The sequence below is a fragment of the Eleutherodactylus coqui genome, chromosome 2, assembly GCF_035609145.1.
Source record: "Eleutherodactylus coqui strain aEleCoq1 chromosome 2, aEleCoq1.hap1, whole genome shotgun sequence".
In the NCBI taxonomy this organism is placed as follows: domain Eukaryota; kingdom Metazoa; phylum Chordata; class Amphibia; order Anura; family Eleutherodactylidae; genus Eleutherodactylus; species Eleutherodactylus coqui.
Genome location: NC_089838.1, coordinates 63,404,010 through 63,428,208, shown reverse-complemented (window position 1 = coordinate 63,428,208; position 24,199 = coordinate 63,404,010).

Here is a 24,199-nt window from a genome sequence, read left to right as displayed (position 1 = left end):
GCTTTATTACTGTGACTGGAGGTGGGCGGTTGTAAGCAATCTTCGGCCCACCCCACCTTTATTCACTAAGTGATCATCACTCTTGTGTTAAATCACAGGATCAATGATGGCTGGATCAACTAGCAGGCACTTAAGCACCTGACAATCATCCCATGTAAAAGGACCCTCAGATACAGCAGTGGCCGTGCAAATGTGCCGCCACTCCATTGAGCTCTGTTGGTGGTACAGAAACTGCCTGTCATTAATTTCTTCTTTTTTCGCATTACAATGCTTACACACTTTGTTTGTCATTGTTATATGATTTTCACTGCTAAGGTTGTTAGCGCTTGTGCATAGCATTTAGACAGGCAGAGCCCACCACCACTGGATCGTGGGCTTCTTGTTGGCTTCTCGTCCAGTGCTTCACAATCTATGTGGAGTGCTGAATGGAGAGCATTTACACTGAGCGCGAATCCTGCGATCCAGCGATGTTTTTTATGCTGTGTGAAAGTCAGCGATAAAGAGAACTGATCGAATTGCAAACAAGTTTTTTTACACTTACTCGGGCCGATTATCGCTTGATTTAGTAACATTTGAAAGAATTTTGAGCGATAATCGTCCTGTGTCAATAGCCCCTAATGTGAACATCCACTAAACCTGTATACATTGTAAAATGCCTCACTGTGTGCATCTCATAAGGACACATCATCTTTTATGTTTTTTCAGGTAGAGATCTATGACCACTGTCAATCAGCTATCATCCGGGGAAAAAAAAACTTGGTTATAAAATCCCCCTGCAATAGGTGCCCATGTAACGCATAGGAGGGTCAGGTACTCCGGGGTGGGAGCCACTGACAGACCTCCCCAAATTATCCATTGGGAGTGTCATTGTCATGATAGGAAGATTCCTTTCTATGACTTCTGTATTTCTTAAAAACCTTTTAAGTAGGAAATAGCTTAAATAATATAATGTAAATATTAGCATGATTTCATATTTTCGGCATTTAACCCCTTGAGTGGCGGGTTTCCTACCACCCTGTCGTGCCCACCAGGGCAGGTTTTTTAAAATGGTCTAATCATTGAATTTCAACTAATTTTGCAGTTGCGTCTCAAGAGCCATAACTTTTTCATTTTTCCATTGACATGGCCATATAAGGGCTTGTTTTTTGCGGGACAAGTTGTGATTTTTTTAAACAGGAGGGAGGAAAAAAAGAAATGGGGAAAAAAGAAAAAAAGGGGCCATGTCATTAAGGGGTTAAATAATGTATTAACTTCCTTCTCTGGGTCATTACGACGCAGGGATACCACATGTGTGATTGTATTTTTGATTTTTTTACAAAGTAAAGGGAGACAAGTGTTTTTATAATTTTTTTAAAATAATTTTTTAACTTTTTTTTTTTGTCCCTTTAGGGGACTTCCACAGGGACCCATCAGGACCCCCTGATCACATTCTGGGGGTCCGATGGTGGCAGCCCTTTACATGCTGCAGTGACAGCCCTTTACATGCTGCAGTCACATAGACTGCAGCATGTAAAGGGTTAACACAGCAGAGATCGGAGGTTTTCTCTGATCTCTGCTGTAAGAGCTGGTACCTAGCTGTCCTCTGATAGCCAAGCACCAAGCTCTCCCTGCCACAGAGACCATTGGCTTGCTTCTGACAAGCCGATGGTCTCTATGGCAACCTGTAAACAAAGCAGGAGGTTGCCGACATATCGGCAATATCTTCTGCTGGTTTTTCATAGCCCTTGCACTGCTCTGTGTGGGTCTGTGCAGGCAGAGCACCGTGTCACAGCTTGTGGCATTGTGCTCTGCAGCTCCCATAGTGATACATAGCCCGGAAATCTTCCGGGCTATGTCACTATGAGCAGTGGAGCTCGTCCCGGAAAATTTCCGGGCGTGCCACTCAAGGGGTTAAGGAGTACAAAATAGAAAAAGCTTAATATTCACTGGGCATACTTTCCATTGATTACTCTCTCAGTTATGTATATACAGCAATGGAAAGACATCTTTTAAGGTAACTTTTAATTTAAAGGGGTTGTCCCGCGCCGAAACGGGTTTTTTTTTTTTTCAACCCCCCCCCCGTTCGGCGCGAGACAACCCCGATGCAGGGAGGTAAAGAAAGCTCACCGGAGCGCTTACCTTAATCCCCGCGCTCCGGTGACTTCTCTACTCACCGCTGAAGATGGCCTCTTCCTCCGTGGACCGCAGCTCTTCTGTGCGGTCCACTGCCGATTCCAGCCTCCTGATTGGCTGGAATCGGCACGTGACGGGGCGGAGCTACACGGAGCTACACGGAGCCCCATAGAAGACTGCAGAAGACCCGGACTGCGCAAGCGCGGCTAATTTGGCCATCGGAGGCCAAAAATTAGTCGGCTCCATGGAGACGAGGACGCTAGCAACGGAGCAGGTAAGTATAAAACTTTTTATAACTTCTGTATGGCTCATAATTAATGCACAATGTACATTACAAAGTGCATTATTATGGCCATACAGAAGTGTATAGACCCACTTGCTGCCTCGGGACATCTCCTTTAACTATTTTTTTTTTTGTATGCAGAAAATTTTTAGCAAAGTTTAATGACTTCTGTGTTTATTTGCCCTTTTGACCTATTTTCAATAGCATTTGCTATATTATGATAATATAACAATAGCTTTGCAGCGGCTTGGAGTAAGATAACTTGTGGCAGAAAAATATCCCAGTCAAGTTACAAGTCATACAGCTGTATGATGTTTACTGTCACTAGACAATTGATCAGTTGGCGTCAAAACATCGCAGTTGTCAATCAAGTACTCAAGCGCTCTGAAAGAAAGACTACACTTACATAAGAAGATAGAATACTCTTCAGTTGCAGAAATACTTTTTTTTGTTTATATGCATTGTGCACTTCCGAAAAGGTTGTGAAACCTCAGCCTTCTATTTGGTCTGGGGGATTTTGACTAGGTTAATACTATAATGCCTGTCTGCTTTTTTTTGCTCTTTGAACCCAAATATCTGCAGAATGCTGTCTTGAAAATACAGCCTGATCTATGTACCTCAGCTGCATTCTAAAAGGGCATTTACTGCATAAACATTGTCTACTTAGACTGAGATGAGGATGTAGACCTTTAACCCCATAGTGACCTAAGGATATTTTCAACCTAAGGACTTTTTTTTGGGGGGGGGGGGGAGGGATTTTCATCCCCACTTTTCAAAAGCTTTTTTATTTTTCCATCAACATGGCCACATGTGTGCTTGTTTTTTTGTGTAGCGAGTTGTAGTTTTTAGGGTATATATAATGTATTGTATAACTTCATACATTTTTTTGTAGGGCAGAGAGAAAAAACATACATTCTACCATATTTTTTTTCTTTTTTACAGTGTTAGCCATGCAGCATAAATGACATGATAACATTTATTATGCGGGATGTAGTCAAAAAGACTGATCCAGAGTTACTGTATATCTAAATATGGGTGTCACATATTTAAATAACAATAGCATACTTGAATTGGAAAACATGGATGTGCTACATGATTGTATGGCACAAAGGTCCCTGGGGGGCCCTGGAACATGGATTTCAATTTTGTGTTGTGGACCCAGGAAGAGATACAGTATAAAACCCAATTGCAAAGTTGAAGAGTAGCATGTGAGAAGCAGAAATTCACTTTTCATGTTTCTTTAAGGGCTCCTGCATGCTGGCAAGAGGGATATCAGGCTGTGATTCACGTCCCAATATCGCCCTCGCAATGCTTCTGAAAAGCCCTGGATGCGAGGCATTTTTACAGCGCAACAGCCTCGCATCCCAGCAGGGCTGAAGAAATCTCCTAGCGTGGCTGTCACTGCCGCAACAGGAGATAGCGATCTTCTCCCATTGATTTCACTGAGGCCGGCGCTGCTGCTGCCAGCCCCATTGAAGACATATGGATGCGTGGAGGTTTTCATTTGAAAACAACCTCACAACCCTGCGGGGTTTCCCTTCACCCCCTGTTGCAGCAGTGGCGGGAGATCACTATGTTTTTCCATGATTTTCAATGGGGCTGGCATCAGCAGCGCTGGCCTCATTGAAATCAAAGGGAGAAGATCGCTTCTGCCGCTGGCCCCATTGGAAACAATGGGCGATATCGCCAAAAGAAAGAACATGCTCCTTGTGTAATAGCATTCTTACAGCTAAAGGTATCAATATTGACACGTAAATTCCTGGTTAATCAATACTTCACAATCAGTGTAGTGTATGTACACTGAGTTATCAAGCATACAGGTTGTGGCCAAAAGTTTTGAGACTGACACAAATTTTGCTGCTTCAGTGTTTAGATCTTTTAGTCACATGTTTCTATGGTATACTGAAGTACATTTATAAGCATTTCATACATTTTAAAACTTTTATTGACAAATGCTTCAAGTTTAGGTAAAGACTCAATATTTACAGCGTTGGCCCTTTTTTCAAGACTTCAGAAATTTGCCCCAGCATGCCAGCTTCTGGGCCAAATCCTGAATGATCGCAACCTAATCAGTGCTTGGAGTTTATCAAAATTTCTGTGGTTTTGTTTGTCCACCTGTATTTTTGAGGATTGACCACAGGTTCTCAATGGGATTTAGATCTGAGGCGTTTCCTGGATAATTTCAAAGTTTTGTTGACTGAGCTTCTTTTGCCTTGTGACATAATGCTCCATCATGCCAAAAAAGCATTGGTCAGAGAGAAGTTGTTCTTGGAGGATGTTTAGATGCTACTCTTTATTCATGGCAGTATTCTTGGCTGTGAGGGAGCCCACTACCTTGGATTAAAAGCTACCCCATACGTGAATGGTCTTGGGATGCCTTATTGTTGGCGTGACACAGGATTCATGGTAGTGCTCACCTTTTCTTCTCCGGACAATCATTCTTCCAGACGTCCAAAACAGTCTGAAGGGGACTTCATCAGAGAACTTAACCCATAATCCTCTGAAGTCCAATCCCTGTTCTTCCTGCAGAATGTCAGTCTGTCCTTGATGTTTTTCATGGAGAGAAGTTGCTTCGTGGTTGCCTTTCTTGACACCAGGCCGGCATCTAAAATCCTTTGCCTCGCTGTGTGTGAAGATGTACTGACACCTGCCATTCCTGAGCCAGCTTTGCACTGGTGTTGGACCGATCCCGTACCTGAATCCCCTTTAGGATATGGTCCTGGCACTTACTGGACATCACTGAATTGATGCTAGCAGCTTATTTTGAGGCAGGGCTGAAATTAGGTGGATTTTTTTTTTTTTGTGATAAAGTTAATTTCCATAGCAAGGAATGACTTTGTAGTGTATTGCAATTCATCTGATCATTCTTCATAACAATCTAGAGTTAATGCAAATTGCCACTATAAAAACTGAAGCAGCAAACTTTGTGAAAAAACAAATTTTGTGTCAGTCTCAAAACCTTTGGCCACGACTATACAGTATACATAATATCTTCTCTTATTTCTAGACTACATATTTATTGGTCTGTTTCATTTTAATACAAGTAAAGGTCCCAACAATGTAGTTGCTGAAAGATTTGTAGCATAAACACAAGTGACTTTACAGACTTTTGACAATGTAGCCCTTGGAGAACCGTGAAACAGCTAGTTAATGCAATGGGATTAAAGGTGAGATACACAGGATTATCTGTAAATTCATACGGTTTATTAGTGAAAGTGTATAGAGGAATACAACCTTTTAAAATCCTGGCACAGAAAGACATGCTGAGCACAAAGGAGGATAAAATATGTCAATTTAATGCATCACCAACATCTATTCCAACCTCATTATACTTTTCAATTCTTTAAAAAAAAGTTGTCATCTGCAACAAAAAAAGGAAATATTAACAAATCAGCCTGAAAATATCCCATTGTCAAGGGAGAGTCTAAAATGTATGGAGCCGCAGACCAAAATTAGGAATTAGCCCACCATTTTTCGTTGACAGTTAACAGAACTCTAGTAATGCCTTAATGGCATAACTATTTGATTTAACACATTAAGGACCAAGCACAGTAAGTGTATGGTGCTTTGTACTGGACTTTAATCCTGGCTGATAGAAAAGTATGGTATGGGATTAAAGCTCCTGCTTCTACAATTTAACAGGAGCAGCTCTGGTTCTCAACTGTAAAACACAGCCAAGGACCCCGGAGGAGAAAACAGGCGCGTTTTTTAACCACTTCTACCTTCTCCTGTACAAGCTATATAGTGCTCAGTGAGTGCTATGAAGAGAATGCAGGAAGTGGCAGCGCTATTTCCTGCATGGGACTCGGCGATCCTGTGATCCCCGGAATGTCAGATCTGAAGGGTGTTTGCAGACCTTTAAACAGCTCTGATAATGACTACTGTTACACTAGTGGGATGTTTTCCTCTGTAAATAGTGCTTCTATGGATGCTACAGTTATAGTGGAAAAGTGTGAAATGACAAAAAAAAGGGTAAATGTCCACCAGAGATCTTATATGACATCATGAGGGACACAGATCTTAAAACAAAAAGGTTACAATGGTAAGTTTACAAAAATTACAGAATCAAATAAAAATACATATGAAAAATGGAAAAGATCCACAGTGAACTCCAACATAAACCGTCGCTGTATCCTCCCTCTAACCTGAGATTATACAAGTCATATGTAAAAACATCCGAAACAAAATGACAAAGAACTCTAAATTAAAAGAAAAAAATTGTTGCTTTTTATACACGTTACCCCTAATAAAAAAAAGAAAACAGAAAAAAAATTAGTGAAAAATGTTACTAAAATATAGTTGTGTATGTAACGAAAAAAACTAATTGATTTTGCCCAGGAAAAATAAATAGGGCCATAAAACCACCACATGGGTGCATTTCTGCAAGTTACTGTCAGTTTTTCTAACAAAAACACCTGTGTATGGTTTATGGCTTTGGCTCACAATTTTTAGTCATTGTTACAATGCTTGTTAAAAAGTCCGACATTGGCTTACAGGAATGCTGCCTTCCAATAGGTGGCGCTGTTGAAGCATTGTTCCATCTTTCCATTTGCATTTAAGAACACTAAGGCACATTTATCTAAGATCAGTGTTTTACAGGCTGGTTTTAGACCTCATGTCCACGGGCGGATTTGATTTGCGGAATCCGCGCTCGTCCTGCGCATGCATGCAGTGCGCCGTCCAGCTGGCGCTTCCACACACATCCACAGGGAAAGAGAAAGAAGATCTGGATGGGACACAGGAGACCTGCACAGGTAAATGTGTCCTCAGCTGTGGGCAGGGTGAGATTCCACTTCAGGCTTCCGCATGCGGAATTTGACCCGCCCGTAGACATGAGGCCTTAGATAAGCGACGATAGAGTAAGACCAAATGTAGTAAGAGGTGCAAGGCTCTAAATACATTTAGCGCATCTTGGCTAGCTGTGTGCTACTGGCTGGAATTTATAGCAGTTTCTAGCATAAATTATAGTGAATTTGATGGGCTTTGAGGGGCCATGCCCCTCCTACCAAGCCTCACTTACTTTTTACAAACAAGTCAAGTAGCAGAAATGTCGCAAATTTTTGCACAAGTGATATGTTCGTCAAAATGCGTGAATTTATAATGCCAGAATTCTGGCATAAAGTCATTACTTAATTCCTCATACTATTTTCCCATATTTTCTTCATGACCGCACACATGATCTCCCAATATTCTCAGCTCTTTCTTGTTTTAAAAAGAAGATTTAGGGCTTCTACCCACTAACGTTTTTTTTTTTAACGCTGCGATAACTCTGTTTTTTTCAATGGGACTTTCTAATGTTAAAATCGCACAAAAATCGCAAGTTTGTGCTTTTGTGATTTTTATGCGATGCAATTTTAACATTAGAAAGTCCTATTGAAAAAAACAGAGATATCACAGAGTTAAAAAAGACACTAGCGGGTAGAAGCCTTTAGGGAGAGCAAAAATTGGTTATACTGGTGCTGTTAAACTCTATGGGTATGAAAATAAATAGGTTTTAGCACTAGACTAACCCAATTCTTTAGGTGTTATTATAGAGCCAGGTACAAAAGGCATTTAAATATATGGTAAATCCCAGAGAAAGAACAGTGTCAACATTTTCATACAGTCATCTAGAGAACAATGCTGTACATTGTAATCAACAACATGCGCAGCAAAAAAAAATTATACTATGCAATGCCTAAATAACAGTGGCATAGAATACCTGAGTAACTAGCACCCTTCTAATGTCAAGTACTACCAACATACTATAACCCAATAACAGATCGATACATAAATTAATGTAATAACAATGGTATACTTGTCCAAATAAGAACTGCTGTAAAATTAACCTCTTGATGACCTATGACACTAGTATACGTTGTGGGAAATAGGGGCACGCTCGGGAGCTTTGTTTCCTCCAGACCTAAACACCTGACACTGGCTCATAACAACAGCAATCAGAGCTAACACTAATTGTGGAAATGTAATTAATGTCAAGGTCAATGCTGGCATTGGGCCTTGTCCCCATTGGGGCTTACAATCTAAATTCTCAGTATGAGGGTACGTTCACACGAGCGCATAAACGGCGCGTTTTTGCGCCCAATCGTATAAACGTGACCATCTGAGGCATTGGTTTCCAATGTATTCGTTCACATGGGCGATTTTACGGCACGTAAAAACGGCAACCCGAAAAAAAAACGGAACATATGCGACCGAAATACGCGCCAACGCATATTTGATGGCCGAAAAGATAGTTTGCAAAGTAGGAACAAACGATAATACGCTTTCTAGCTCTGGTCATGATCGCCGAAAAACGTTCTTTCCGGCGATTATACGCTGCGCACGTGCGAACGTAAATACGCCTACGCTCGTGTGAACGCACCCTACATCAGTAGGTTTTTGTAGTGTGGAAGGAAACCAGAGTACCTGGAGGAAACCCACACAAACATGGGGGAAATATACAAACTCCATTCAGATGTTGTCCATGGTTAGTTATGCACCCATGACCCTAGCACTCCAAGGCAACAGCTCTAGCATCGTGCTGCCCATATTATTGATCTTTATTTGTACAGTCCCAACATATTCTGCAAAACCTTAGAAATCAGAGGGTGTATGAACAGAAATAAGTCAAATAGATACAATAGTAAACTAATAAACTGTGCCCATTGGTTTTACCATTGTGTTCCCATACCATAACTAGACAAGAATCAGTAGGATTCCAACATTTAGGCCTCTTCCTGCCACCAAGATTGCAGTTGGACGTTTTTTTTAGTACTGTAGAGGTCTTCAAATCACTGTATCAAATTACCAAAATAATCATTTTCAGCAGTGAAAATACTCATGTAAACAGGGGGAAGTGTTTAGTATTAATGATCGTTATTACCCCCACATAGTTTGAATTTGCCTTTGTAAAATCCCTTTAAACAAGTACCAAACAATTTGTTATATCTTCGATCAGCACTTGCCATTGGCCCATGTTAAAATGCCTTAAAAAATGTCATGCTTCAATGATGCAATAATAAAAAAACTGATTTGCCAAAATTCTTTCATCTTTAACAGCTAATGTGATTTTTGGTATGGCTTCTGTACTAACAGCCATGCTTCATGGCAAAAGATGTGATTTACTAATAAATCATTCTGTGTTGAATATTTTATGCAGGAAAATAGATTGTGTACAGTTCTGCTTAGAACATTACATACTCTGGTAAAATTTGTAAGATGCGTTCCATTTTTGGAAAATATGAGTGATGAGATAGAACACCCTATTTATTAATTTAGGCATATTGAAAAGAATTGTGTGTATCTTTAGGCTACCATACATTTTAGATAGCTGGGACCTGCTATCTTGCTACCCCCTTACCACACACACGCATGCAAAGCAGCTTTCCCCATAATTGGCAAGTTAAGCTGATCTACATCAACATATAATATGTGTGTCCATCTTTAGTAATCATGATGTTAACTGAAATCACACAGATTGTTCAAATCAAAAGTTTAGATATCCTTGAGTGTTTGGGTTGATAATGTACCCACAGATAATCGTTGTGTGCCTTTATGCGCTCCGAGAACCGCCGTGTTCTTGGAGCGCTCAGCTGGTGTCCCGCTGAGCGCTCTGAGCAGGGTATACAGAAGACAGCTGTAGCGCTGTCTACTGTATACTTCTGCTTTGTTTACGGAGCACTCAGATGGTATACAGCGGAGCACTCCGAGTGGGGTACACAGAAGACAGCTGGAGTGCTGTCTTCTGCATTCTCCTGCTGAGTTTCTCAAGAGTGGGATACCAGCTGAAGCATTAGTATTAGCGGTATCCCGCTGAGAACTCAGCGCGGCACTGATAAGGCTCATTGTCTTTCAGCTAGCTGAAAGTTAGCGATGAGTGAATAGTCAAGAACAGTGCACGATGGCCGTGCGTTTAGTCACAACGATTATCACTCAAAAGCCGTCTTTGAGCGATACGTTTGAGCGATAATTGTTGTGTCTAAATGGGGTAATAGTTATGTATCTACTCTTGTGCCTTGTCCAATTGTAATTCGTCTCTTATCATAGTCAATGAGTTTTTTAGCTCTTGACAAAGCCTTGTGCATTTCACCTATGGTGCAGTGACTTTTGATGGTTGCTGAAACATGAGGAAAGCAAAGGAACAGCCAAAGGATCTGAGAACAAAAATAGTTCAACTTTATAGGAGGTAAGAAGATATCTAAATTTATTAAAAAAATGGCAGGAAGATTTGTTAGGATGCAAATAAAAACCTGCAAGCAACTTCTACTGAAATCCAGGCTTCGCTGAAACAAAGGAGTGTAGCTATTTTATCCTACCTAATAAAAGGAGAAAGTTGAACACAAATGGTAGAGTTGCCAGGAAAAACAACTGCTGCCCAGTGCTACAAAATGGCCTCTTACAATGTGCCAAACAGTACCTATAGAAGGCTCAAAAATTAACTTGGAGTGATGAGATCAAAATTGAAATTTGTGATGACAATCATAAATGCTAGAGAGTCATCAAGGCTTAAGAAGTGCAGTACACAATCAGATTAGGGGAGGTGTGAGCTGCAGTCGCACAGGGAACTTAGTCAAAGTTTGTGGCATAATGAATACAGCATCTTATTAGAGAATACTGGGGGAGAATTTGCATCCATGAGCCTTGAAGCTATCCATGAGATGCACTTGGACTTTCTAATATGACAATGATGTGAAACATAAGGCCAAGTCAATCCTTTACTAGCTGCAGCACAGAATTGTTAAGGTTCTGGAGTGGCTATGGTAGTCTTTGGATCTTGTAGAGTTGCGGACACAGTTGAGTTCTGCAATGGAATGTGGTCTCACCACAAATATCACCACACAGGCTATGTTGGCTCTCTCTACTATTCCCCATCTATGCTCTTGGTGTTAGAGATAGCAGCAAGGTGAAGGAAAAGGTTGTACATGGTAGATTAAAATGTGCAGAAGAGAGAAAGCCTACGATTCCTCAGAGAGGGCAGATCACATAGTCTGTAGATAGTGAGAAAAGCACGCTCAAGGGAGTTTGCAGATCGAGAAGTAAGATCACAGAAAAGTAGTACGAGAATAAAGCTGTGCTGATACATAAAAGTGAAAGCAGAAACATCCTGGACACACAGAACTCACATCCAAAATGTATTACCAGGAAGGACAAGGCCACATAAGAAAAGTCTAACAATAAATGAAGAAATGAATATTGCAACGTGAAACTTATTGCAACTTAATTGTTAGTTCCAGGTAATCACAAACATACAGTATGCAAAAATCATTAGATTCTGAAAAGGGTAACATACAGTTATAAGCAGGACATAAGATCACCAGGTGGCAGATGTATACGAACAAAGACTTTCCATAAGTGGCATGAAAATATGGGAAGTTAGATGCAATTTTTACATAAATCACTTATTTCTTTTATATATGCGAGTGTGCTTCCTTGGAATATCCCAGCAGTAATCAGCTGGCATCACAGGCATCTCCTTTCCTTCATATCATTTTTCAGTTGTAGGTAAGTCCTAGTGAAATCATCTGATAAGTCACTGCATGCCTCCAGGAAGGAGTCAGGTGCTATTGCATGAAATGTACTTTAAGGGACATGTTGTATCCCAAATCTTTGTGTGATTTCAATATGTTGGTCACAATCTGTTCAAAATCATTTGACCTTGTTTTCCCCAGAAATTTGTCTGTCACATTCTTGAATACCATCCAGGTATTTTTCTCTCTTTGTTAAGCATTCATTGAATCTGTTTTGCCTCCGAAAGATGGGCAAATTAGGCAAATCCTCTGGCATTTTTATCCATTGCCTTTATGAACTGTTTCGTAAGTCCTAATTTAATATGTAATGGAGGAAGCGCGATGTCTTCAGAGGACACAAGACTTTTCCATTGAACATTTTGCCCCCAACTCTCCAAATTCTGGCTGTCCAGTCCTTCCTTATGTAGTGAGATTGCCCGTCATGGCTATCCCACTTACACAGAAACCAGGAGTACTTCGTGAACCCTGTCTGCATTCTCAATATGACAGATCTTCCACTTATGTTTAGACTATTTAATTAGAGCATTTCATAGGATTCCTTTACAAGACTGGTATAACCAACCGGAACAGAATGTAGCACAATGCCATTGTGAAACAAAACTGCTTTCGATCTGGTTTTTGAGATGTCTATGAAAAGCCTCCACTTGTGGACATCATAAGAGTGAAGAAGTGAAGAAATGCACAATATTTTGTTCTCGGTGTAAGATCATTTCTTTCAGTGCTTGATGGAAATTTGTTCTCTTCCTGCATTGTCTCATCGCCTTTGAGTTCTTCACTTGGAAATTGTAAGGGTACAGGAATAGTTTCGGAGTGTGGTACAGGTCTCATTGCAAATGACAAGTTGGAATACACAATGCGACTTTTGGATTATCTGTTTGACAGTAGTAACAGTCTATCACATGGTCCTTTTGTTCCCTCCATATCATAAGTACCCCAAATAACACTGATGTTCCTGTACCTTTCCACCATTTTTTTTATTTCACATAGCAAGTGGCCCAAATCTTGTCCTGATCTCTGAGCTCACATCCAAAGTAATGCTTGTAGGTCTTCCGTATTACAGATGACATCTTCTTATGTCTCTCAAATGTTAACTAATCACATATATAGCAAAAGCTGTCTGGTTTGTTTCGGCATGTGTGAGGTGCCATATTGTTTCACTAGGAAAATATGGAGTCTCATTTGTCAAAACTGTCTAACAGTAAAACTGTCTTTGCTGTCCGTAACAACCAATCAAAGCTTTCATTTTACATCAGCAGTTTCAGAAGTGAAAGCTGAGCTGTGATTGGTTTCTATGGGCAACAGTTTTACTGTTAAGCAGTTTTGATATATGAGGCATTATGGTTTAAATGGTCAATATACTGTAATGTAATGGTACAGTATTGAATATCCTTCTTATGGTGTCTATAATTTCATTATCTTGTCTGACAGACATATTTGGTTGCCTTATTTTTACACAGGAGAATGTTCCCTTGTAACACAATGTAAATGCTGACAGTGACTGAACGTGGAATGCTAATTTGCTGGCTTATAGTTCATTGTTCAGTTTCAACAGGCATAAAAATCTATGAGCAATTGCCTGTTTACTGTAAATGGAGGTAGGAATGATCTCTGGCCTACTCCACCTTCATTCAATGAGCAATCATCACTCCTGTGTGAAAGAACAGGAGCCATTATCTCTGGGATGACTGTCAGGAATTTTAGCGCCATACATTTGTCCCGTGTGAAAGGACCCTAAGTCATTAAGTATCTATTCTCAACCCATGACATTACAAGAGGAGTCGTGTGCAAGAATTTCAGGGCAAGGCCCAACTACCTCACAGGTCTCGTAACTGTGTCAAGGCTTATCTATCTTGCAGATATGTCACTGTTTCTGATATCGGATCGGATTTTGATAGTTGATCGACTGTCATATGACATTGCAAAATATGGGTGTAATTATCTTTTGATTCCTCATTTTGACATGTATAATTACTATTACTAATTCTACTTAGACATACTGAAAATTGAAATGAAGACAGGCCAGTTTTGTCTGGGGAAGGAACCGATAAGCAACAGGATAATATAGTTTTATCCTTCAGTTACTGTTTGCTAATTTTTATTGTCTGAACTTTTATTTCCTGGCCAATAAAGAAATTTCTGGTTTTGTGTAATGAAAACATAATCACTGTATAATGAAAAGTTATCATAGTATGTAAGGTCAAAAAAAGACACATGACCATCCAGTTTAGCCTATTAACCTCCAATATTATAGTTATAACAGCTTCTTACATACAAGTTTTGTAAAAAAAAAAAAAAAAAAACAAACAGAAAAAACTAGCACCTAGAAGAAGTTGTTTTGCTGCAAAACCTGGACTACAGTTACGTCTCAGGTAGATATACAAATGATTAGATCTGTGGCGTGATTAGATGAACGGTATTGCCACCTGAGACTCTAAAGGCAGTTCCAGCCTTTGGCCTATAAAAAGGCTCTCAGAGGGTACTTGTGTGTGGTGGACCTCTTTTTATGCTTATGTAAAGTTTATTGACCACTAGACATGCCTCTAGGATGCAATTGAAGAGACTCAATCAGTTAACAGAGATTGAGAGGGGGCACATTATTAGAATGTGAGAAGCTGGATGGTCATATCAACAAATTGCCCACTACCTGGACCATTCTGACTAGATTGTTAGGAGGTGTTGGGACCAGTTGATGTGGGAGGGCACGCACACAAGGCGACCGGCCTCAGGATGGACCACTATTAGAGAACATCCGACAAGAACGGGCAGCTCCAACTGTTTGGTTGTTCACCATTCAGAGACAGGTGGCACCATATTTACAGGCCCCTGTGTCTGTCAGAACCATTTCCTGGTACTTGGTTAAAGAACATTTATCCTCACGTCGCCTTTTGCGTGTACTGCATTTGACACCCACCCACCGTCTCCTGTTTACAGTGGCATCATGAATGACTGGACTGCTACGGAGTGGAACTGGGTTATTTTCAGAAATAAATCCAGGTTTAGTTTGGGCACTGACGACGACTGTTTTTGTGTCTGGAGACCTAAGGGTGAGTGCCTCAATCTTGCCTTTGCTGTGGAGCGGCACACTGTCTCCACTGCTAATGGTTTGGGAGGCCAACGCATAAGACAGTTGATCACTCCTAGTAGTGGTATGAGGGACAATGACAGCTCAGCAATATATTCAGTACATCCTGAAGCCACATGTGTTGCCTCCTCTCATGGTGGCTTCCAAGAGGTATTTTCCAGCAGGATCATGGTTGGTTGCACACAGCAAGGGTGTCACAGAAATACCTCCACAACATCGCCACACTTTCCTGGCCTGCCCGGTTGCCAGATTAATCACCAACAGAACATGTGGGAAGCCAACATTGGACCATCTGGAAGGCTAACTTTGACAGCCTACAAGGCTCAGTTACTATAAATGTGGACCAATATGCCGCAGGATACCATACAGAACCTGTATGCCTCCATGCCCACCCATATCACATCTTGCATCCAAGAAAGAGGCGGCCCAACTGGATACTAGAACCTCACTTTAAGTGTTGTTTTATGCAATAAATTATCGTTTTGCTTTGATCTTGTACTCACTTACTTGTATCAATGTTACAATCACACATATAAAGTTTCATTTAATTCCGACAACTCCTTCTACACTCTGCTTGATTTTTTGACAATGAGTGTAGAAGATCTCTATTTACTCTCAATGAGGGAAAACATTTTTACTTACATCTAGAGGTTGAAACCTTAAATATCTTGTCCTACTCACAGCTTTTAGTTTGTTGCAATATATTATTAGTGTAGATAAAATGGTATCAGCCTGGAGTCCAGAAAATTTATTGCAAAGAGCAATTGTCTAAACTTGATACAGTTCTGGGAAACTTATCTGTGAACACTACTTCATCATTATAGGTTTACAGCTTTATAAACAGTGGTCCTTAATTGTTTCTAGAGGAGTTCATTTTTTTTTAAATATAGAAGGGTGTTGAAAAACATTGAGAGTAGAGATGAGCGAACGTGTTCGGCTCCGCCCCTTTTCGCCCGGACACCGAACTTCGCGAGGAATTCCGTGTTCGGGCGAAAAAAGTTCGGGGGTCGCCGTGGCAGCGCGGGGGGTTGCGGCGGGGAGTGGGGGGGAGAGGGAGAGAGAGAGGGCTCCCCCCTGTTCCCCGCTGCTGCCGCCCGCGCCGCCGCGCCTCTCCCCGCCCCCCGGCGCCCCCCGAATACTTACGCGCGAACACGGAAGTCCTCGGAAAAGCCGGTGTTCGGGTGCGTAAGTGTTCGTTAAGAACACGTTCGCTCATCTCTAATTGAGAGTTAAAAAGAAAATTTTTTCAGCTGTCACTGAGTTAGTCTTGACTATAGTGTCAAGCTTCAGTAATACCATGTTTCTTTCTGCTGGTAGAACACTATTGTGCAAAGTAGTCTATGTAGAGCTGTGAAATAGTACATTCCATCATAAAGTCCATGTTGCACCACAAAATAATGACATCCCTCATGCTGAATATTTTTCTTGAAAATAGGTATTTCTTAATCATTTCATCATGGAAGAAATAAAAATGACATTGAAAACTCCGAGTTAGCTATTAGCTAAGAGATGTAGCCCATTTAAGTTAAATATATGTACCTTTATTCAGATCCACAAGGCTAGGCCTTTAAAATATTTTGTGCATGGCTTCCTGGGAATTCGTAGAGCTGACAACTATGTTGAGCTTGTAAATAAACTTCTAGAAAAGTACCATCAATTAGGTAGCAACATGTCACTCAAAATCCACTTCCTACATTCTCACCCGGAAGTCTTCCCTGACAACTGCGGTGCCGTGAGTGATGAACATGGAGAGCGATTCCATCAAGATATATCGAAAATAAAGGAAGGTATCAGGGAAAATGGAAGCTTCTCTGCTTGCGGACTTCTGTTGGACAGTGACAAGAGACGCCCCACAAAAGGAGTACAAGCGACTAGCAAAAAGAATCCGTTCACGTTATTAAGCCCTTTTATTTGAAGCTAGTGTAAAACCAGAGTTAGGCCTACTAAACAAAATATAATGTCACATTCATTTTCCTCGACCCAAATTAGAGTAGTTTAGTTATTTTGACAAAAGAAAGAACTTCAAAGCTTATTTTTAGTATTTTAATTTGAGATTAGTAAAAATCAGAGCTAATAAACAAAATCAAATATCACATTCGTGTTTCTCGACCCACAACTAGGGTAGTTTAACTATTTTGAAAAAGGAAAAAATTTCAAAGTGCATTTTTGTTGTCCAGTGTTATCTATTAGAACCTCAGTGATCATGTTTGACACAGATTCTGGGTGGTTGGACTGAAATGTCACTTTAATATGCATTGCCTGTCCAATAAAGAATTGAAGTGGAACATAGCTGGAGTGCAGACTTCTCTTTAAAGCATGGGGTACAGAGTAACGTTCTATAAAGAGCAGAGCCTCGGGTTACTGGCAAAGTAGATATCAGTAGATTGGAGTATAGTCAGCTGATTCCTGCAAGACAACATAGCTATGGTTATGATTAAACTTTGACCAGTCAGAACACCTGAAAGCAACAGATGTCTCTTCGATCCATTGTTTAAAATTGGTTTCCACGGGATACCATGCAAAATACTGACACAATGTTGCAACTGATTGAGGTGATGTAAACATCCTCTTGGACATCCAGTGTTGATTGGTTAATAACCATCTGGATAAACTAAAATCACAGACAAATCTTATTTTGCATCTGGTTGACCTCTGTAAAAAAAACAACATCATTTTGTTTTTCATATTCCTTTGTGAGTATGTTAAATGTTGTACTTATGTCTCTGTGTGGTCACAAATTATATATATGTATATATCTTTTATTTCATAGGTTATAAAGAAAACCAGACCATAGCTTGTTATAACATCTTGTCCAATTTGTGATTTAACAAATAAACACTTTTTTGCCTTTTAGAAATGATTCTTCATTTTAGGCATCTGTCCTGACATTGAAACTGCAGATTATAATGAGCTGTTGTATAAGCACCAAATGTGAACTCCAATCCAGCAAATTCCCAATTAAGCAAAAGCAATTTGATCTTAAACACTCTAAGAATGTATGACTTGAAATATGTCATTTTCCTAAAACATTGTACATTTCTTATAAACTCATAAGTGTATCTTTCAAAAATACCAGCAAAAACTAAATATGAAATAAATAAATGAAGCAGAAGACAACCCTAGTCTTAAAGAAGGTTTCTGAGTTATATTCTGCACACTATAACACCCCCATGCTGTAAACATAACTCTTCTAAATTAAATACCTTCTCCAAACTGCGCCTGTTTGATGCTTCAGTTGAGAGTCACATGACCTGTGATGTTACCAGGTCGTCAGGCCCCAGTGACATTCCATATGCAAGTCATTAGCTAGTAGCTAACGGTTCTAGCACTAGTGATGTTCTCTTTTGAGAAAGGAGATTGGCTGGAGCAGTCAAATGGGTATACAGACATATCACTGCTGCAGCCAATGTAAACATCGATGGGTTGGGAGAAACTAAGCAGTGGGGTTGGAGCAGCAGACAATGTGCAAGGTAATTACTGTGATTTTGATTACTTTATATCATTCCCTCTCACCCCCCCCCCCCCCTAATGTTTAAATACATTGGACAACTGCTTTAAGGATAGAACACATGGTGGAGATTTATAAAACTGTCTAAAAGAAAAACTATCTTAGTTGCCCACAGCAACTAATCATTTTGCATTCTACTCTGTGAGTGGTTGCTATGGGCAACAAAGACAGTTTTTCTTTTAGACATTTTCATAAATCTCCCCCATGTGTTCGATTCTTAAAGCAGTTGTCCACTTTATTTAAACATTAGAGAGGTGGATAGGAAGAATATAAAGTAATCGAAACCACAGCACACTTACCTCACACGTAGCCTCATACATAGTTTCACCATTTTAAAACTGTAACATCTACCCATGTGCCCAACCTGGGTTGGACGGGATTCCTTGAGTCTATTTGAGGAAATGAGGGCCCATTCTTTATCCACAACTTTTGTATGCCCACTCTCATTGCATTTGCAAGACATTACGGTCACATAGGTTATTTGATAATAAACTTATAATAAGTAGAGCCTAGTAGCAAATAATGGCTCTAAAGTCTGCTTCAAATGGGGTTTTAACTATCTGGACCTTTGGGGTCCTGTCGCATTTGGATCTGTTTTTATTTTTGGTCTACCAGAGGATTATCTGATAATCTTGTAAACTAACCTGGCTCTGTCTCCAACTAATGACCACTCTAAATTATCCTGAACTTGTCTACTTGACTCATCCTCCATCAATTTAGTTTAACAAGTGCTTCATTGCTCTGTCAATCTGAAGGATTTTTGGCCTGTGTAAAAGGGTACAAAGCCTTAGACATTTGCTCTTCACACGATCTTTATATATTTTCATTCAGTAACTCTGAGTTGGTCTGCGGTCTTCTACACAGACATAGCTGCAAGCACATAAGTGCAGTCTTTGCAAACATAAGTGAGCAGTCAGATGCTGCTTGTCAAATGAGAAATAGCTGATTGCAACAGGGAGACAAACATTTCACCAAAATATCATATCATATCATGTCATATCATATCATGTGCTTAGTCTCATGCTCATGTGTTTAGTCTTCCTTACAAGTCACTGGTTAGACCACACATGAAACACTGTGTACAGTTTTGGGCACCGGTACTCAAGAAGGACATATTAGAACTTAAGCGGGTTCAAAGGCAGACAACTAATAAATGGAATGGATGAATTAAAATACCATGAGAAGTTATCAAAGTCGGGGTTATTTAGTTTAGAAAAAAGATAGCTGAGGGATGACCTAATGGGGATCTCTACCACCATCTATTTATATGCAGGACTGTGACTGCAACAAGGGGGCATTCTATAAGTCTAGTTAGCACACATCACATGGCTCTTTTTTTGACTCACTAACTCATTGGAAACAGTACTGATGCTTGGCAAAATCAATGGAAAGAGAAGATCAGAACAACAAAGAACAGGATAGCTAGATACAATCAAGGCCACTACAAACATGTTAATCAAGGAACTGAAAGAAGCTGTGAAAGACAGGAATGCATGGAGAACATTGATCCATAGAGTGACCGAAGGTTGGATGCGACTGAACAGATAATCATCCAATGAAACAAGGTTTCTACACCAACATAGAAGGGGTTCTTTACTGTAAGAGCAGTGAGACTGTGGAACTCTCTGCCTGAGGTCGTAGTGATGGAGAACTCACTAAAAGAGTTCTAGAGTGACCTGCACGCCTTTCTTGAGTGCAACAGTATTACATGTTATAGTCACTAGCTTACTAGAGGTGGGTTATGGAACCAGGGATATATTCTGTTTGCCATATTTGGAGTCAGGAAGGATTTTGTTTCCCTAAAATTAGGAAAATTGGCTTCTACCTCACTGGGGTTTTTTGCAGGATAATAAGTTGAACTGGACAGACATACATGTTTTTGTCCGTAAATACCATGTTGCTCATTCTGTTTTTCAGTTAAATGTATGGAATTTTGTATGAATGTATCAAAATTATTTCTAATTGTTCACTTCCTTTTAATTTTTCCATCTAAAATTGTGTCTCTAACTACTTGAATCCCTAGCGATTCATAGTAACATTTCCTATTTTACAGGTACTTACATGATAATGCAAACACTTTAATGTCTATTAAATATTACACAAAACTAAACAATAAAACTAAAAGAAATGTACTTTTCCAAATAGAGTTTTGCAATAATACAGACACAGGTGTCTCGCTGATCGCATTATGCCGTTCGATGCCAGATACATGAATTAGTCATTTTTAAATGTTTATATTTAATTAGCAAACATTATGTTCTAAAAAGAAACGGGTAATTACTCTTGTCTTGAAATAAAAAATGATGCTTTAACAAGAGCATAATTAAATAACAGAAGGCAAATAAAAATGAAAAGCTGTCATGAATTGATGTATGTGTTTGGCTGTTCTGTTATTAGTTAACAGCTTCATATTTGATTTATCAGTATTAACAGCATCTTGATTTTTCATTTTCAAGATCACTTCATTTATGTAAGCTCTTTTAATATTAGCGTCTCCAATCCATATCTAATTCTAATCCTGTAAACTCCAAAGTACTCGTATACACGAAATACATAGTGCATACTTAAAAATAATGGTTTTCAAACGTACAAAGTTAGTAAGGGGGTATAATAATATGAATAATAATGTAATTAACAGCTAAAGTTGTAATGTACGTATAGACATACAAATGTAATAGATAATATCACTAACAAGACATATTATGAAAGTCAAGGCTCTATGATTATGCAAAAGTTTTTTTGACCAATGGAATGATAATATTTCAGGCACAATCCAATGCTTTTGTCAAAAGCCTAGTACCTTCCTAATATCATAAAATAGAAAGCCATATGCTCAAATTAAATTACTATGTGCTTCCTTTGCACTCTGTTACTCCCATTGGTGAAGCTTTCATAACTTAGCAAACAAGGTGGTCCTACTGTTCAGCCCATGTGATCAGCACTTTCAACTGGGGGACTAGAGTTCCCAGAAGCTGCCTTCATCTGCCCATGGTTCGCAGCATCTCCCACCTCTTTGCATGTACCAGTAAGTAACTGTACCCTTTAACTTGGACTGATAACACAGGTCTGCAAAAAAAATTTTTTTTTCAGCTGCATGGGATATTTTAGGTAAATTTTATATTTTCAAGGTTGCTGAATCCAAAAATTACAATGAAGTAAACATTATTTATTAAAAAATACATTCAAGATACATTTATCATTCCGTGTTCACTCTTTTTGCCTGTGAAACCTTTTCTTCTTTTTGATGCTCCTTTGATCACACTTTCACTTTTCATTTTTAGTTTCCCGCTTGAGCATCCAATAGTAGTCAGCTAGCATGGAGACGTCCCAACTTCCTTAGTAGCGTCTCTCAATATCACAGACATTCTGGTGAAATCTTTCACCCTGCTCTTCACTATAGGCTCCCAAGTTTTCGGGAAAATAGTCGACATGGGAGTTTAAGAAATGAATTTTTAAGCTCATCTTGCATCCTTGAGCTTTAAACGCAGCCAACATACGTTGTACAGTGGTTTTGTAGAGAGGGTCTTTAGTATTTCCCAAAAACTTGTGCACTACGTCCTTGAAAAAATCCCACGCTTCTTTTTCTTTTTCACCCATTGTTTCTGAAAAGAGGGAATCAGATAAGAGTTTTTGTATGTCAGCACCAGTAGAAAGTCCCTCTTTCAACTTGGCTTCAGACAGTTTTGGGAACTTGGAACACATATATATATGAAACATTCCCTGTCTCTTGGCAGTGATTTAACAAACTGCTTCATAAGCCCTAATTTAATATGAAGAGGTGGTAATAAAATCTTTTCAGGTGGAACCAAGGTAGTATTAATGACATTTTTTTCACTGGGGGTTAAGGCGGCTCGCAGTGGCCAGTAAGTTTTTGTCCAATGGAGGTCTCTAGCTCGACTGTCCCTCAAGCATAGGAAGCAGGGATATTTTGTATAACCAGCCTGCTGGCCCAACAACATGGTTAGTATTTTGAAGTCTCCACAAACCATCCAGTGATGTTCTTGATAGTTGATTTTCTTAAGAATTACAGCGAAATTGTTATAGTTTTCTTTCAAATGCACCGAGTGCCCTATAGGAAGTAATGCAAATGTATTCCCATTATGCAGCAAGACTGCTTTGAGGTTTGTGTTAGACGAATCAATGAATAGGTACCACTCAGATGGATCATATTCTTCAACATCATTACAAAAAACGAGATTTCCCTCTTTGGAGAAAAACTGAGTGAATTCCTCCTCTTGGTATCTGATGTTTCAGGTGACAGTAGGTTGTTATAGTTTAGTCTTGACCCAAGCAATTTGGCTGCTTGTTTGGAAAGGCCTAAATCTCTAACTAGGTCATTGAGCTCGCTCTGAAAAAAAGGTTGGGGACCCTCTTCAATAGAAAAATCTGAGCTAGATTTGTCCTGGGTTGGTAATGGGTCTTCGTCCTTCGACTCACTCGGGATACTATCCAAAATGGAAGGTGGATATGGAATTGGTATTTCAGAGCTATCGCTACGAACAAAATAGACCTGTTAGGACATGATCAGCTGAGCTTTCTCACGCTGACAAACACACCCTACCACCCCCTTCCACTACCCTCTCCCCAATCCCTCTCATTTTCTTTTTGTATTATTCTTCAGTATCAGTCTTATAAATATTAAATGAAAGTAAGAAATCATTATTGGATAGGATTTTTAGAATGAAAACTAGGATACCAGATTTTAGGTTAAAGGAAAATTTCACGCTTAACTAATCTAAAAACATGAGTTTTGCAAAAAAAAAACTGGACGTGATAGGATTTTTTGTGTGTTTTTCCATGTTTCAGTGAGTAAAAATCTGTTAAAAAATCTTATGCAGTTTTTTGGTCGCAGACCGGTGTTATCGCATAGATTCCCATGATCCAGCGAAAATCTGAATAATGAGTGTTCAGTGTAAATGCATGCACCGACTAAACGATGAATGATAATTAGTTCGTCGTTCAGTTTCTACATGCATAAAAACTGGACAACGATCGGCCCATGTAAACAGGCAGTCATTCATCTAAGAATAACTGTCTGTTTACTGTGAATAGAGGCTGGAACGATCCCCGGTCCACCTCGCCTCCATTCACTGAGTGATGATCGTTCCTGTGTAAAAGCACAGAAACAAGCATCACTGGGACGACTGTGTAAAAGGGTGCTAACATTACTCTACTTGTGCACATAAAGGGTTATTTGGAGTAGGTTCACCCTTTGCATACCCCCTGAGATTGCAAAGAGTGAGGCAGTATTTACACAGTGTGAAGAGAGGGAGGAGGAGGCAGGTATGCGAAACGTATCTCCCACAACCCTAATAGGACTTGTGCATAGGAAAAGGTTAATTTTTCTGTCCAAGGAGGAGGAGCTAAGCTGTGCTTACAGAATGCAAGGGAAAGAGCAATCTGCTCTTTGTAAGCTCACCCTGTGTACTAAAGGCAGTGACAGAGCAATTGCGAAGGAGAAAAATCAGGCTAAAATAAGCATGCTCGGCCAGAGTAGACAACTACCAAGAACAACCAAAGATAAACCAAAGAGTGGGAATGGGATGCTTAGAGAGGAAAGAAGTCTGGACTGGTACATTTTAAACAGTTTGTGTAGTTCAAAGATTACTGATTTCAGATATAGAATACACTGAACCTTCAATATGAACTTGGGATACCCCTTTAAATAATGACACATAAACCAGAAAAGTCTCCAGATAGTGGTTAGG